The sequence below is a fragment of the Melospiza melodia genome, unplaced genomic scaffold (genome assembly GCF_035770615.1).
Source record: "Melospiza melodia melodia isolate bMelMel2 unplaced genomic scaffold, bMelMel2.pri scaffold_37, whole genome shotgun sequence".
In the NCBI taxonomy this organism is placed as follows: domain Eukaryota; kingdom Metazoa; phylum Chordata; class Aves; order Passeriformes; family Passerellidae; genus Melospiza; species Melospiza melodia.
The window spans coordinates 7,972,254-7,985,868 of NW_026948690.1; positions in this window are offsets into that span (position 1 = coordinate 7,972,254).

Consider the following 13,615-nt stretch of genomic DNA (forward strand, 5'->3'; position numbering starts at 1 on the left):
GGCCCTGCAGCAGAGTCTCACTCACCGGCCAAAGCAGAAAGCTCAGGCGCTGTGCTCGCAAGGGGCTCGTCTGATGCAGAGCTGTCAGAGCAATGTGAGGGCAGTCAGCCCAGCTGGGCCCAGGGCTGAGCCCAGCAGAGCCCTGGCAGAGCCCAGAGCAGCCTCAGCACCCGCAGAGCCCGGCTGCAAGGAGAGAAAGCAGAAAGTGCCCATCAGCTGAGGGCTCCTGTGCCCTTGTGCCAAGGCCTGCGGTGCCCAGGCCATGCTGGCTGTGCCCAGAGCTGTGCCCAGAGCTGCCCATCCCTGCTGCCTTTGGCACAGAGCAGGAGGGCAGGACATGTGCCCAGCCTGCAGCCAGCCACGGCACATCCAGCCCTCAGCAGCTGTCCAGAGCAGGATGCTCCTGTGCTTGCTGCCAGCTCCCAAAAGCTCTGATCCCACCCTGCCAAGCACACAGGGACCCACCTCACACCACCCACGGCTGGAAGAAAAGCTGCTCCCAAACCATGGCCTCAGCCTTCTCCAAGGGCACGGCCCATCCACGCCACAGCTGCTCCCAAGCACTTCCCCATCCACACTGGACCACCTCGAATGCTTCCTCTGGAAAAACAAACAACACATTATTGAAAAGAGATTAGATGCAAAAAGGGAAAACAATAAAAATGCTATAAACTCTTATCTCTGTCAGTGCCTTGAGGAAGGCCCAACCCCTGCATGCCAAGGAAGAACCCACCCACTGGTGAGGGAAGCCTACACTTTCTCTCTTCCCCCCTGCACTGCCCCCCAAAATCACAGTGACCCTGAAGCAAACAAGGGCAGTGGAGCAGCCCAGCCCTTCCTTGCCTGCACAGCAAAGCAGCTGTGCACAGGTTCTGGAGCCCCACCTCTGCTCCCACCATGGGGCTTTGTTTGTGTCGGGCTGGCTGCCCCAGCCCCAGCCCCAGCCTGGGGCACGGTGGGTGCTGGGGGCTGTTGGCAGAGCCAGGAGCCCACTCCCATTTCGTACCCACCCCAGCCCATCCTCCCAGCCCTGCCAAAAGCAGCTGGGCAGCCACTGAAGAATGAGCTGCATCTGCCCCAGGAAAGGGGGAGCCTTTGGCTCCCAGCCAGGCTGGGCAATGCCCAAATCTGGCAGAATTTCCCCGGGTGGGGACTCACCTGCAAATTCCCTGTGGAGTTTGGCTTTGAAGAAGGTGCCAGAATCAAAGTGCATCACCTTCAGCCTCCCCTGGCCAGGCTGAGGAAGAGCTTGTCATCCCTGATGTCACCCTCGCTGTCTCCAGCAGCAGCAGCAGCAGCAGCAGCAGCAGCAGCAGCAGCAGCAGCAGCAGCAGCAGCAGCATCCCCACCCGGAACAGCTTCTGCAGAGGCTCCTTCTCCTTCCCTGGGGGCAGACCAGGCTCTCAGGGCTCTGCCCAGGGCCCCAGCTGTCAGGGAACCAGGACAAGCAAAACCAGCTGGGATGGCGGCCACCAGTGCTGGGCAGAGCAGCTCAGCTCCAGCACAAGGGCTGTGTGTTCCCATCCCATGACCCCGGTGCAGTGACACAGGCAGCACAAAAAGCTTTGGGTTCCTTTGCTTCTCATTGCCAAGGCATATGTGGAGCAGAACTTACCAGGGCTCTGGATCAAAGTGTGCCTGTGGCTCTCTCCCTTCTTCTATGGCAGAGGAATATCCCACATCCAGGGATCACAGAACAGGTCTTCCAGTGCGGGTCTGTCCAAGGAGTTCACGGATAAACACCACCTGATCAGATCTTTGCACTCTGGGGAGAGAAAGAAGAAAGTGGCGGTCAGCCAGAGAAGGCTCCTGTCTGCTTTACCCCAATATTCCTGTGCCCAGGCCGTGCTGGATGTGCTCAGAGCTGGGCCTAAACTTTCCCATCAATTCCCTGTTTTGGAGGAGAGCAGGACATGTGCCTCCTCCTCAGCAGCTGCCAGAGCGGGATGCCCACGACCCCGCTGCTGGCTCCCAGCACTGGGATTCCCCCCGTGCCCAGAGAAGAGGATCCACCTTGAGAGAGCCTTTGTGGCAGCGGGAGCTGGCCCCAGCTGAGGTTCTGGCCCCTCCTGAAAGGGTGCTCCCCACAGACCATCTGGTGCAGCAGGATGCCCAGGGACCAGATGGTAGCTGGCTCGCCATGGTACCACCCAAAGTCGTTCCATTCCGGGGGGCTGTAGGACAGTGTTCCTATGGAATACAGATGGAGTTCATCAGGGGGATGCTGCTGCTCCCAGAGCCTGGCCCCAGCATCCCTGGGTGTGCGGGGGCTGCATCAGGGGCACACAGGGTGACCACTGCCCTCTCGCCAGCACCTGGGACTTGTGCACAAAGTTAGGGTTGGAAAAGAAGCCTCTGGTGCTGGAAGAGGGCAGCCCTGGCTAGGCCCGACCATGACATGCAAAGGAAAAACCCACTCCATGCTGGGGAAAAAACCTGCCCTTATCCTCCCTGCCTGCATTGCCCCAAAAATATTATGAAGCCAGGGAAACAGGGCGAGTGGAGCAGCCCAAGCCCGTCCTCTCATCTGCACACCAAAGTGGCTGGGGCACAGGTTCCGCCCTCCCTCTCTGCTACCCCACCCACGGGGATTTTGGTCGGGCTGGCTGCCCCAGCCCAGCCCTAGTCCTGGGCAGAGTGGCTGGCAGAGGCTGCCAGCAGGGCTGGAAGATGGCTGCCCACCCAGCCCCGCTCTAAAGCAACTCAGCTGAAGATTCAGTGCCCTGACTGGCAGCAAAAGGGAGAATCCCCGCTGCCACAGCCAGCTTGGACTGGGAGATGTTGGGCCATGAGATGTCAGCAGCGGGAGCACAGCCCTGTGTAGGCTCACCTGCAAAGTGAGTGTAGACTGTGTCCTGCAGGTAGGTGCCACAGCCAAAGTCAATCAGTTTGGCCTGCCCGGTGTCCAGGTCAACCAGGATGTTCTCTGGCTTGATGTCCCTGTGCAGGACCCCGCAGCTGGTGCAGTGCCGCACGGCCTCCAGCACCTGGCGGAACAGCTCCCGCGCCTCCTCCTCGGGCAGGAACCGCCGTGCCCGAATGAAGTGCTGCAGGTCCTGACACTGCTCTGGCCGCTCCAGCACCATCACGATGCAGTTGGGGAGCTCAAGCCACTCCAGCAGCTGGACCACACCGGGGAAGCCAGTGGACACCTTGGCCAGCAGCACGACCTCCAGGGGTGCGCTGGTGCCGTCAGGCTGCGGGAGGAGCACGATGCCGTCAGTGGGGCCGATGCCGTGCCAGGCCTGGGGAAGCCCTCAGCCAGCCCGGGATGCTCTGAGCCCTGCGCTAGCCCCACGCCCGCTCTCCCTCGGGGCGTCCTGGCGGCTCCCACCGTGCCGGGCCCCGGCTCATCCACGGCCGGCAGCCCCGGCTGCTGGCCCCGCTCACTCACCAGCTCGCCCCAGTGCCGGACGCGGTTCCGTGGCACCCTTTTGATGGCCACCTGCAAGCCAAGGGCAGCAGCGGGGTGAGCTCGCCGCCCGCACTGCGAGCCCCATCCTCCGCCCTCCTCCTCCTCCATCCCCTCCTCCTGCGCCCGCCGCCGGCCCCGCCGCTCACCGGGGCGCCGCCCGAGAGCCGCGTGGCCGCGAAGACTCTGCCGAAGCCGCCGCGCCCCAGCAGCGATCCCAGCCGGTACCGCTCCAGCAGGGCCTCCTGCGCCGTCCCTGCGGGCGGGACGCGGCTGTCAGCGCTCGGCCCGGGGCCAGCAAGGACCCCCGAGCGCCCCTCACCCGCCCCGGGCCGGCCATGCCCAGGCGTTCGCTCCCGGGAACGCGGCACGGGAGGCTCGGGGCCGGCGGCCGCGCTGCCGAGCGCCGGAGCTCGGGCCGGGGAAGCCACAGCGGAGGCGGCGGGAGCGGCCGCGCCGCGTGTGTGCTCCGCGGGCCCCGGGAGGAGCAGGGGCCGGGGCCGGGGCCGGGGCCGGGGCCGGGGCCGGGGCCGGGGTCGGGGCCGGGACTGGACCCTGCGTCGGGTCTGGGGCCGGGCTCGGGCCAGGCGGAGGCAAAGGGCGGCGATGCCGCCCCCGCCCCAGGCACTGATGCCCGCCCAGCAGCGCCACCGCCAGTACAGCCAGAGCCGGACGGAGGCGAGACCGCGGCGGGACGGCCGGGGCCGGGCACGGGGCAGCCCCGCCCGGGGCCGGGGGCGGGCCGGGGGCATGGCCCGGCCCGGCAGGGGAGAGGGAGGCGGGGAGAGGAGAGGGACGCCGGGCAAGGGACCCCGAGAGAAGGGTGCCCGACAGCGGGAAAGGGAGAGAGAGAGAAAGAAAGAGAGAAGAGAAAGAAAGAGAGTATTCAAAATATCTCTTTTTTCTGCCGCCGCTACTGCTGCCGCCGCTTCTGCTGCCGCCGCTGCCGCCGCTGCAACTGAGGCACCGGGGCCGTTCGTCCCCGTGTCCGTTCCCCGCTCGCACCACGAGCCCCACGTTCGAGCCCCGCGCGCCCCGGGGACAGCCCCTCCGTCTGCCCAAACACGGGAACTTTGCAGTGCTGGGCCCAGATGCAGAGCCCTGACTCCTGCACACTGGCACAGCGATCCCCTCGCTCGCTGCTGTGCATTGTCCTTGCTGAGTGTCAAACACTGTCGGGCCACCTTCCCTTGGGGTAGGATTCCTACCTGAGCCCAGCACTGCACTGACACCTCCAGTGTTGCTTTCCTGTAAAAACGGGAAGGAAAACTGTGTGTGGCTCATGGTATTTTAGAGGGTCTAAAAATCACTAAGTCACCGATCTTAGAGGTGCAGTGCACCTGGAATTACTGGGATGGAGAAGTAGTGCAACACGGAAAAGGGGAGCATAGAAATAAATAGAGGAAAACATCTTGGATTGTTTCTTTCATTTTCATTTCCCTTCTGGAAAGCTGTTTCAGTTTTCCAGGAATCTTCTCCTGTCTGCTCTTCCCAAGAATCTCTCATGGAGACCAAGGTCAAGCTTCTGTCACAAGATTTGCCACCGGGAAATTACGCCACTGGTGAAATTTTCATTGTGACTGTTTGTGCTGGCTTAGGGCAAATTTTGGGAGGAAATCTCCAAAAGGGGTCTGTCTAGAAAGCAAGTTCAAATGGCTCCTCCCCCTACTAGTTCAGGAAAAGACTTCCCTTGAGAAAAGTGGAAAAAACCCCAGTTTATTTAACAAGTAGAGTATTCACAAGCATGAAAAATGAATTATATTAAATCAAACCTCTGACAGTGGTGAAGAGATGGCAAATTCAGAAAGTCCTTTCTGTGGGTTGTAGTTGGCTCACTCGGTCTCTCCTGAGTCCCTCTGGTGCTGTAATGCAGCGTCCCAGAGCTTGGTGGGCCACGGGTGTGAGCTGCTGCCAGTGTTTGTCTGGGTTTTCAGTCCAGAGCAGGTTTAAACAGTTCCAAGAAAAAGGAAAGCCACAGTCCGAGGAACTTCGCTTCCTAAGCTAGCTAAAACCAAATTGCTAGACCTGGGCTGTGAAGGCATCGGGAAATTTCCAAATCTGGGCACTGGCGGTCCCAGCAAACACATGAGCTGGATGATGCTGGTGCCAGAACCTGCAGATTTCCAAATTTTGACTTTCTGTGCCAGCAAATCACTGGACTTGGGCTGTGCCAGTACCAGGAAGTTTTCAGATCTAGGCGCTGGCACTGCCAGTCAACACCAGATCTGGGTGGTGTCATTGCCAACGACAGAAATCTGCCAGATGTGGGCTCTGCTGGCACTGAGAAATTTCCAAATCTGGGTTCTGGTGCAGGAAACACAAGATGTGGGGGCAGTTCCAGACCCAGTAGCAGGACGCTGCACCAGGTTTTGGATTTCTGTGCCAGCAAATTGCTGCACTTGGGCTGTGTCAGAATAGGGAAAGTTCCAGATCTGGGCACTGGCAGTGGCAGCAAACAGCCCATTTCAGGCTCCAGGCTCCAGGAAGGACTGGGTCTGGATGCCTTCCTCTTTTCTTTCCTTCTTTCCTTCCATCTTTCTTGGGATCCTGCTGCCAACAAACTCCTGATTGGGCGGTGCTGGCAAGGGGAAATTGCCAGGTTTTAGCTTTCTTTGCCTGCAAATTCTGGACATGGGTGGTGCCAGAAGAGGGAAATTGCCAGATGTGGGCACTGGCAGTGCCAGCGCACACCAGATCTGGGTGAGGAATGTGCCGGCACTGAGAAATTTCCTGATGCTAATTTTCTGTGCCAGCAAATTGCTGGAATTAGGCTGTGCAGGCATCTGAAACATTCCCAGTCTGGGTACTGGCGGTGTCAGCAAATCCGAGATCGGGTTGCTGTAGGTACCAGGTCTTTGCTTGGTTTTGACTTTCTTTGCCAGCAAGTTGCTGCACTTGAGCTGTGCAAGAATAGGGAAATATCAAATTCTGGGAAATGGCAGTGCCAGCAAACACCACATTTCAGGAAGGATTGGATCTGGACCCGTTCCATCCCTGCCTCCCTCCCTCAACAAGGTGCCAGAGGGGCTGGAGAGCAGCCAGGCAGAAAGGGACCTGCAGGGACTGATGGACAGCAGGCTGGACATGAGCCAGCAGTGTGCCCATGTGGGCAAGGAGGCCAATGGCCCTGGCCTGGATCAGGAATGGTGTGGCCAGCAGGAGCAGGGCAGGGATTCTTCCCCTGCACTCAGCACTGCTTGGGCAGCACCTCGATTGCTGTTTGTAGTTCTGGTGCCCCCAATTTAGGAAGGACATGGAAGGGCTGGAGCGTGTCCAGAGAAGGGTAACAAGGCTGGAGAGGGGTCTGGAGCACAAGAGCTTTGAGGAGTGGCTGAGGGAGCTGCTGAGGTTGTTTATCCTGGAGGAGAGGAGGCTCAGGGGAGACAAGGTGGTGTCAGGGCATGGATTGGACTTGATGATCTCCACAGCCTTTTCCACCCTTGCTGATTCTGGGATTCTCTGAAACCACCCTTGGAGCAGTTGCAGGAGGAGCCCTGGGCCTCCTCTTCAGCAGCTCCAGCAGCCCAGGTCCCTCAGCTTCTCCTGCCAGACCCAAAGCCCATCCTGTCAGTCCTGCAGAGCCTCTGCAGCTCCTCCTCACTGCCCAGAACAGGGAGCCCCAGAGCCAGACACAGCAGCCCAGATGTGCCCCCCTGGCCTGGGGTCCCTCTGGCAAGGGAGCAGCACCAGACACTGCAGGAGCCTGCAGACAATTGATCTGAAGGCCAAACCTCCTTAGCTCCTTCTGAAAGAGCAGGAACAGTTCCTCATTGCAATGTGGTGGAATGCTGGGCACCACAGCTCCAGGTGAGGACTGGACACAAGTTTGCTCCCACTGAGTGCTGGGATGGGTTCTGCAGGAGCTCTGGGCTCCTGTGCTTGCCAGGCACAAGGAGGAGAGAAGGAGCCAAGTGCACTGATGTGGGAAATGGATATCTAGAAAGCTTTTAGGGCCTAGTAGAATGCCCACAGAGTATGAATCTGTGTATAAACCTTGAGACAAGAAATGCTAACTTAAAAATGCCATGGAATAGGACAGATATTGTTGAGAGAGAAATGGAGGTGAAAAAAAGTTCCAAAAGATGGCCTTGCAAATAAGATTTTGGAAAAACAGAGCTATGAAAGATGCATTGTAGTGAGACCCACGAGGGGCAGTTTTAATAATTGGCTTTAAGGCATTCACAACGTGGCATGGCAAAAGGCTGATAGACCAAAAAAACTAATTATAATGTATTATAATTAGGAAATAGTTGGCTTCTGATTGTGATGGCGTGAATTATAACATCTGTATTGTCTCACCCTTCTCATAAGACTGAAAATTGAATAAAAGTTTTTAAAACACCTCTCAGTGTCCCCATCTCTAGGTCAAGAAAAGAGTATTATCCAACACACTGAAACACCTTTGCCTCGAGCATAACCCAGCCTGGACCAAACACACTGCAAGGTTTCCCCTGTGGCCCATGTCTCGAAACATCAGGTCTGCTGTTTGACAGCTCAGGTTGGTTTGGTGTCAAGGAGTTCCCTCAGAAATACTGGGTTTGTCTTCCTCTGTGCCTTCCCCTCAGCAGCCTTGGGGATGCTCCTGTGTGAAGCCATCTGTCTCACACAGTTTGAGACAACTTCAAACAGGATATTGTGCAATAAATCATTTCCTCTGAAGTGTTCCAACAGTCCATTTCCAGCAATAGGAAATTATTACTGATAGGTGAAAGTGGAAAACCCCCAACAGTTTATTAACAAACAGAATCCCCTCATGACACGCGTCACAAGAAGGCGCTGGGGTCTCTCTCAGAAGAACGGGAGCTGTCATGGAGCAGTTCCAGCAGCTGATGGAAGCTCGGGGGCTCGTCCAACGTTGGCTTTCTCCCGTGGCAGAGCTCCATGGGGCGGGCAGGGCAGTGAAGCAGCTGGGCTGGAGCCCCTTGCTGCCTTTTCTCCCCGGCGTGGCTCAGCCCACAGACTCTCGGGCTGGGAGCGGGGCCGCTCCGCTCCTGCCAGCACCGTGTCCCTGGGCTTGGACAAACAGTTTCCTGCCAGGAGAGCCCTGCACACTGCTCCACAGATCTTTCATACAGGCCCAAACCAACTCCAAACACTCTGTCAGCTGCAGCTTTTCACAAAGGGCTGCAGCAATCCAGGACAGCTGCGAGTGAGTGTCGCAAGGCTCTTGTCTTGTTCCTGACAGCAGAATTCTTGATGATCTTGTGCAGTTTTATTCAGATGTAACATGAGAGCTGAGGTTTTTTTGTTAAAATATTTAATGCTGAGTAACAAGCCTTGGGAGCATGAGGTACAGGACTGATGTGTGAAAGCATGAGCATATCCTCCAAAGTGGCCAGTTTAATTGTCCATTTTATTACTCTTGTATTTACTCCACACTAATAAGGAAAACCAAGCTCTGCTTGGAAGCAAAACAGGCATGGGATACACTCTGGTCCCTCGCAGGCTCCGCAGGGCTGGCAGTGACACAGCAGGCAGTCTGCTTCATTGTGAACCACTACAGAGCTGCATCCCAATCTGGTTTAAGTAGTGTGGTATTATTAAGAGCTCCTTTTCTGCATGAGATACAAAAAGGAGATCCCAAATGATCTTCATGCAAACATGCAGTAAAGAACTGCTCCTGCTATCCTAACGAAGCATTTGCTTTGGCAATTACACTCTTCCCATTCATCTTTCGATGCAGACACTTCAGGTTTTCCCCCACACCCCTGCAAGGCTGGCAGTGGCTGTTTCCCAGTTCCTGTTCTTCCCTAGAGATGGTGCAGTGTCTGCTTTGAAACAAAGAGCCCTGAGATCTGAACAGCTTGAAGGAGCATGAAGTGCTAATTAAGTGCTCATATTGGTAACACCCAGGTCTGACCTTCCCAGAGCTCTGAAGCAGCAGCAGCAGGACCATGCATCATTCCTGTTGGTGGATGTTCATGTTTCTGATGTGTAAGAGCAATGACTTTGAGGAGGGACAAAAACGCCCCTCTTCAAAGAGTGGGTGTGCAAGGAGATGTGAAGTTTCACAGCCTTTCCTAGGATATTTTAGAAAGATCTAAGAAAATATTGTGGCATGGGGTAGGTCCCTAATTTTGTCTCCAGAGGAATCCCCAAAGGGCACATTCACTCTGCTGCTGATGGCAACCCCATAAGCTCATGGACCAGTTTCCCCTGCAACATGCCACCCTGCATGGGCTTTACTAGGCCGGGACTAGACCCAGAGCTAAGCAAGCACATGCAGCCAGGTGACATTGTGTGACATCAGAAGCTGGCAACCACGAGGACTTTGCTGTCAAAAGGTTACAGTTTGCACTGGGCCCAGAAGTGTTTTTCCCTAAGGCAAAGCCAATTGAAATGTGAAGTGTCAAAGCTTCAAATGACTATGAAAGGAAACTGCAGAATAATTTCTGGAAGGGCAGCATTGTCAATGATCATGCAGCCCACCAACAGCTGGAGCTGAATCCAGAATTGCTTCTTCCAGCTGTGCAGGAATTCATTCCACTGGCAAGCACTGGTCCATGGGAACAAATGATCCCCTAGCTCTGGGCTGAATGGCAGCCAGGCTGCAGTGCAGATTGGAGGAGCCCTTGTCACTTGTTATTGGCCTCCCAGTGCACTCATCCTTCTGCAAACAAGGTGCAAACAACACAGCTGGAGTGCTGTCCCGGGTAAATATACATACAGGTGATTGCCAAAGCAGTGCATCTTTTCCCGGTGAAATACACGACCACTTCTTACCTATGGAATTGTGATTGAAGACACCTGTGAGCCAGATCTGTGGGAGATTGCAAAGGAGCAAAGCTTTGGGATTTGGGCACACTTCTCTTGGTTTCTTTGCTCAGTCCTTTGGTGAGCACAGAACACACCTAGGTAGAAAACCTTTGACTAGACAGGATCTTTTGGATCCATTGTCCCTCAAACAGGTCAACAGGTGACTCTGTTGTAATGCTAAGTAACAAAGAGCAGCACAAATGACACAAAGAAAACATGGCCAAAGAGGAAGAGGAGAGGCCCAATGAGGAAAGGATGTGGTGAGACACTGGCACACCGAGTGAGCTGCACTCCCATAATCTCTAGGCTGGCAGGTCCTGGTCTCACTTCTCCTCTTGGTTTTTTCAATTTTGTTTATTTATTTACTTTTTTTCATCATCAAAATGAAATATATAGAATTAAAAACATGTCATCAAAACTTAAAGACAGAATCAAAACACATTAATTCAAAACTACATCTAAAGATCAGAACATATGTACAGCTGTAACTATCAAGCCTAACGCATCAATCCTATTCTTCAAACACTCTCCATACAGACGGCAGCTTCTTCCTGAGCTTGGAGGACAGAGAGCTTTTCTGGATGGGAGGCGAGGACTTTGTGGGTGAGGGAACATCAAAAGTTTCCCGAGAAAACTTCTCCGTAAGACGGTAACCAGTCAGATCTGCAAAGCGGAGACACAAAGTTTAACAGAGGCCAGAATGCAAACCTAAAGCATCTGAAGCTCCATATTTCATGGGACACATTTCCTGGAAATGTCCAAACAGCTACACAGGGAAACATGCTCCTGCTGGCAGACACTGAGGCAGGCCAGGGCAAACCCTGAGCCACTTGCCCAGAGCTGGCACAGGCCCAGCCTGGCCTCTGGGCTGCCCTGGGACAGCAGGGAGCCCAGAGCCCTGTGCTCCCCAGGAATGGCTCAGCTGCACATGCACCCTCCTGCTCCTCTGCCTGCCCCACAGCTCAGCAGCCCCACAGCTCCAGGGGCACTGGCAGCAGCACAGCTCATTGCAGGGGCACGTGCAGGGCACAGCTGTTCCCTGGCAATGTGCGCAGCCTCTCTGGGCTGCCACAAGACCCTTCCTGCCAGCAGAGATTGGCCCAGCTCCCCCCTCACCTATGTGTGAGGCTGAGCCATGATTGCCTTCACCTTGTCCTCAACCTGGAGCTGCTTCAGGCCCCCCATGCCATGAGTAGGAAGGGCAATGGAGAGAACAGGGGCAGATGCACACCACAGAGACCTGCAGCAGGACTGAGGCTCTTTTCACCCATGTATCCCCAAATCTGCAGAGTTTTGGAAAACAACAAATGCAGGGAAAACACGTGGTGGGCTATGAAGTTGCAGAATATCCAGCAATGCAGCCTGTTTCTTCTGTGGGGCTTGGCAATGGATCCATCTGAATGTTTTACCCTATTGCAAAGCTGAGGAAAGGGTGGCAGGCAGTTTAGCCAGGCTGTCCTGTTCTAGAGAGTGTCTCTTGGGAACTATCAGGCCCAGCACCAACATTTAAGGCAGCATTTGCTTCAACTGTCCCATGGCAGTCAGCCTGTGGAGGTGCCTGTAAAGTGATTCATCATCTCAAGGCTAACATGAAACATCACTTTGAATAGAAAGTAGAGCTCTAAGGCCATGACAGTCATACAAGACTCCTTTGGCAGGAGCTGCACCTGCTGTGCGGGCTGTGCCACACCCAGCAGATTGTCCCCCATGTGCTCCATGAGGGCAAGGATGCTCTTCGTTTCCCAAGTTAGTGGCATCATGAGGAGATGTGGTTTTCCCAGGGCCTCAGTGGTTAGCACTGTGAAATACAAAACACTGCTCACAGCTGCAATTGCAATTGTCCCTCTGCCCACAAAAGCACAAGGCTCTATCCTTGGCCTTTGCAGGCACTTTCCCTTCCCCATCAGTCACCACATCCAGGAAAATCTGACAGACTGGGAGAACTCCAGGAAGCAGCAGGAAGCTGAGTCAGAGGAGCTTTAGTTTGGATATCAGGAAAAAGGGTTTTTCACCCAGAGGGTGGCTGGGCACTGGAACAGGCTCCCCAGGGCAGTGGTCACAGCACCAAGCCTGACAGGGCTGAAGGAGCATTTGGACAACAATCTCAGGCACTTGGTGTGACCCTTGGGCTGTTCTGGGCAAGGCCAGGAGCTGGACTCGATGGTCCTGATGGGCCCCTTCCAACTTTCCATATTCTACACTTCTGTAATTCTGAGAACTGATGGGCTGCAGGAGGGCAGAAATAGGTGACAAGAGGAGAGGAGTGAGGTTGGTTGGAGAATCAAGTCACTGAGTCCACAGAAGATGCAGGATACAGGACCCTTCCCTCCAACCATTCCCGTTCTCTGTCTCATCCCTTCTCCCTCCCACACACACAAAGGTGAAGAACATCACTAAAAGAAGAAGAACCTACTTGACTCCCATGTCCATGAGAGCAGTCTTTGCTCGTGCAGGAGTCACATTCTCCACCATGATCCCGAGGGTCTGACTGGCTGCTTTCTGAACAAATTCTGGGGCGTTGGACACCATCTGGAGAAGGACCCGAGCAACCTCATCCACCTTAGAGTCCATGTCCTTCTTCAAGGTCACAGAGAGCTCTCCCAGAGTGACAATGTCAGAGCAGGACACCTTGGAACCGAGGTTGGTCATCTGGGGAAGCCATGAGGGGAAACATAAGAATCACCTTGGAAAGAAAACCAGTTGCCTTCAACAGAAGTCCCAGGAAATGACAACACTTCCCATTGTGTCCAGAGAAACATACAAGGACAGAAGAGCAGGAGAGCACAAGCACAGAAAGGCACTTACTCTGGCACCAATTTCTGGCTTCAGACCTGCTTACTGTAGGCGTAAATAAAAATGTCATTAAGTGTTCTATTTAACCCTTCTTAAATGTCCACATCTTTGTTTTTAGGCCCTTTTACTAGAAAATAAATAAAGAGCTGCTTTCAAATCATGAAGGCAAAAGTCATAAAGATAAAAGAGTCAGGTGCTCCTGTTCAAAAAAGCAACACCAGCAGCTGAAGCACTCAGCCAGGAAACAGAAAACACAGGCTCAGGTCTACAGAATGATTTGCAGCGCTGAATTACAGCTTGGGCAGAGACTGGGACTCTGGCAAATAACATCATCAGTGTCTCAGTTTCTGCATTTGCACATTGCATTATGAAGGCACCACACTCAAAGATGAGTGTCAGATACTCGACCTGCCAGTAAATACAGCTGCATGTGCCCACAGATCCTACAGACAGCTGACAGACATTGGAAATCTCAGGTCTAAAACCAGAAATTAAGGCAGACCCTGAGCACACATGGAGATGAACAAGCACATACCTACTCTACACACTGTGTATGAAGCATGGGGGACAATTCAGAACAATGTTCTCACCTTGCTGGCAACTGCCAAGCAAACCTCACCAAGTCTACAAAGCAGGACCTCTGAATGGGACCCA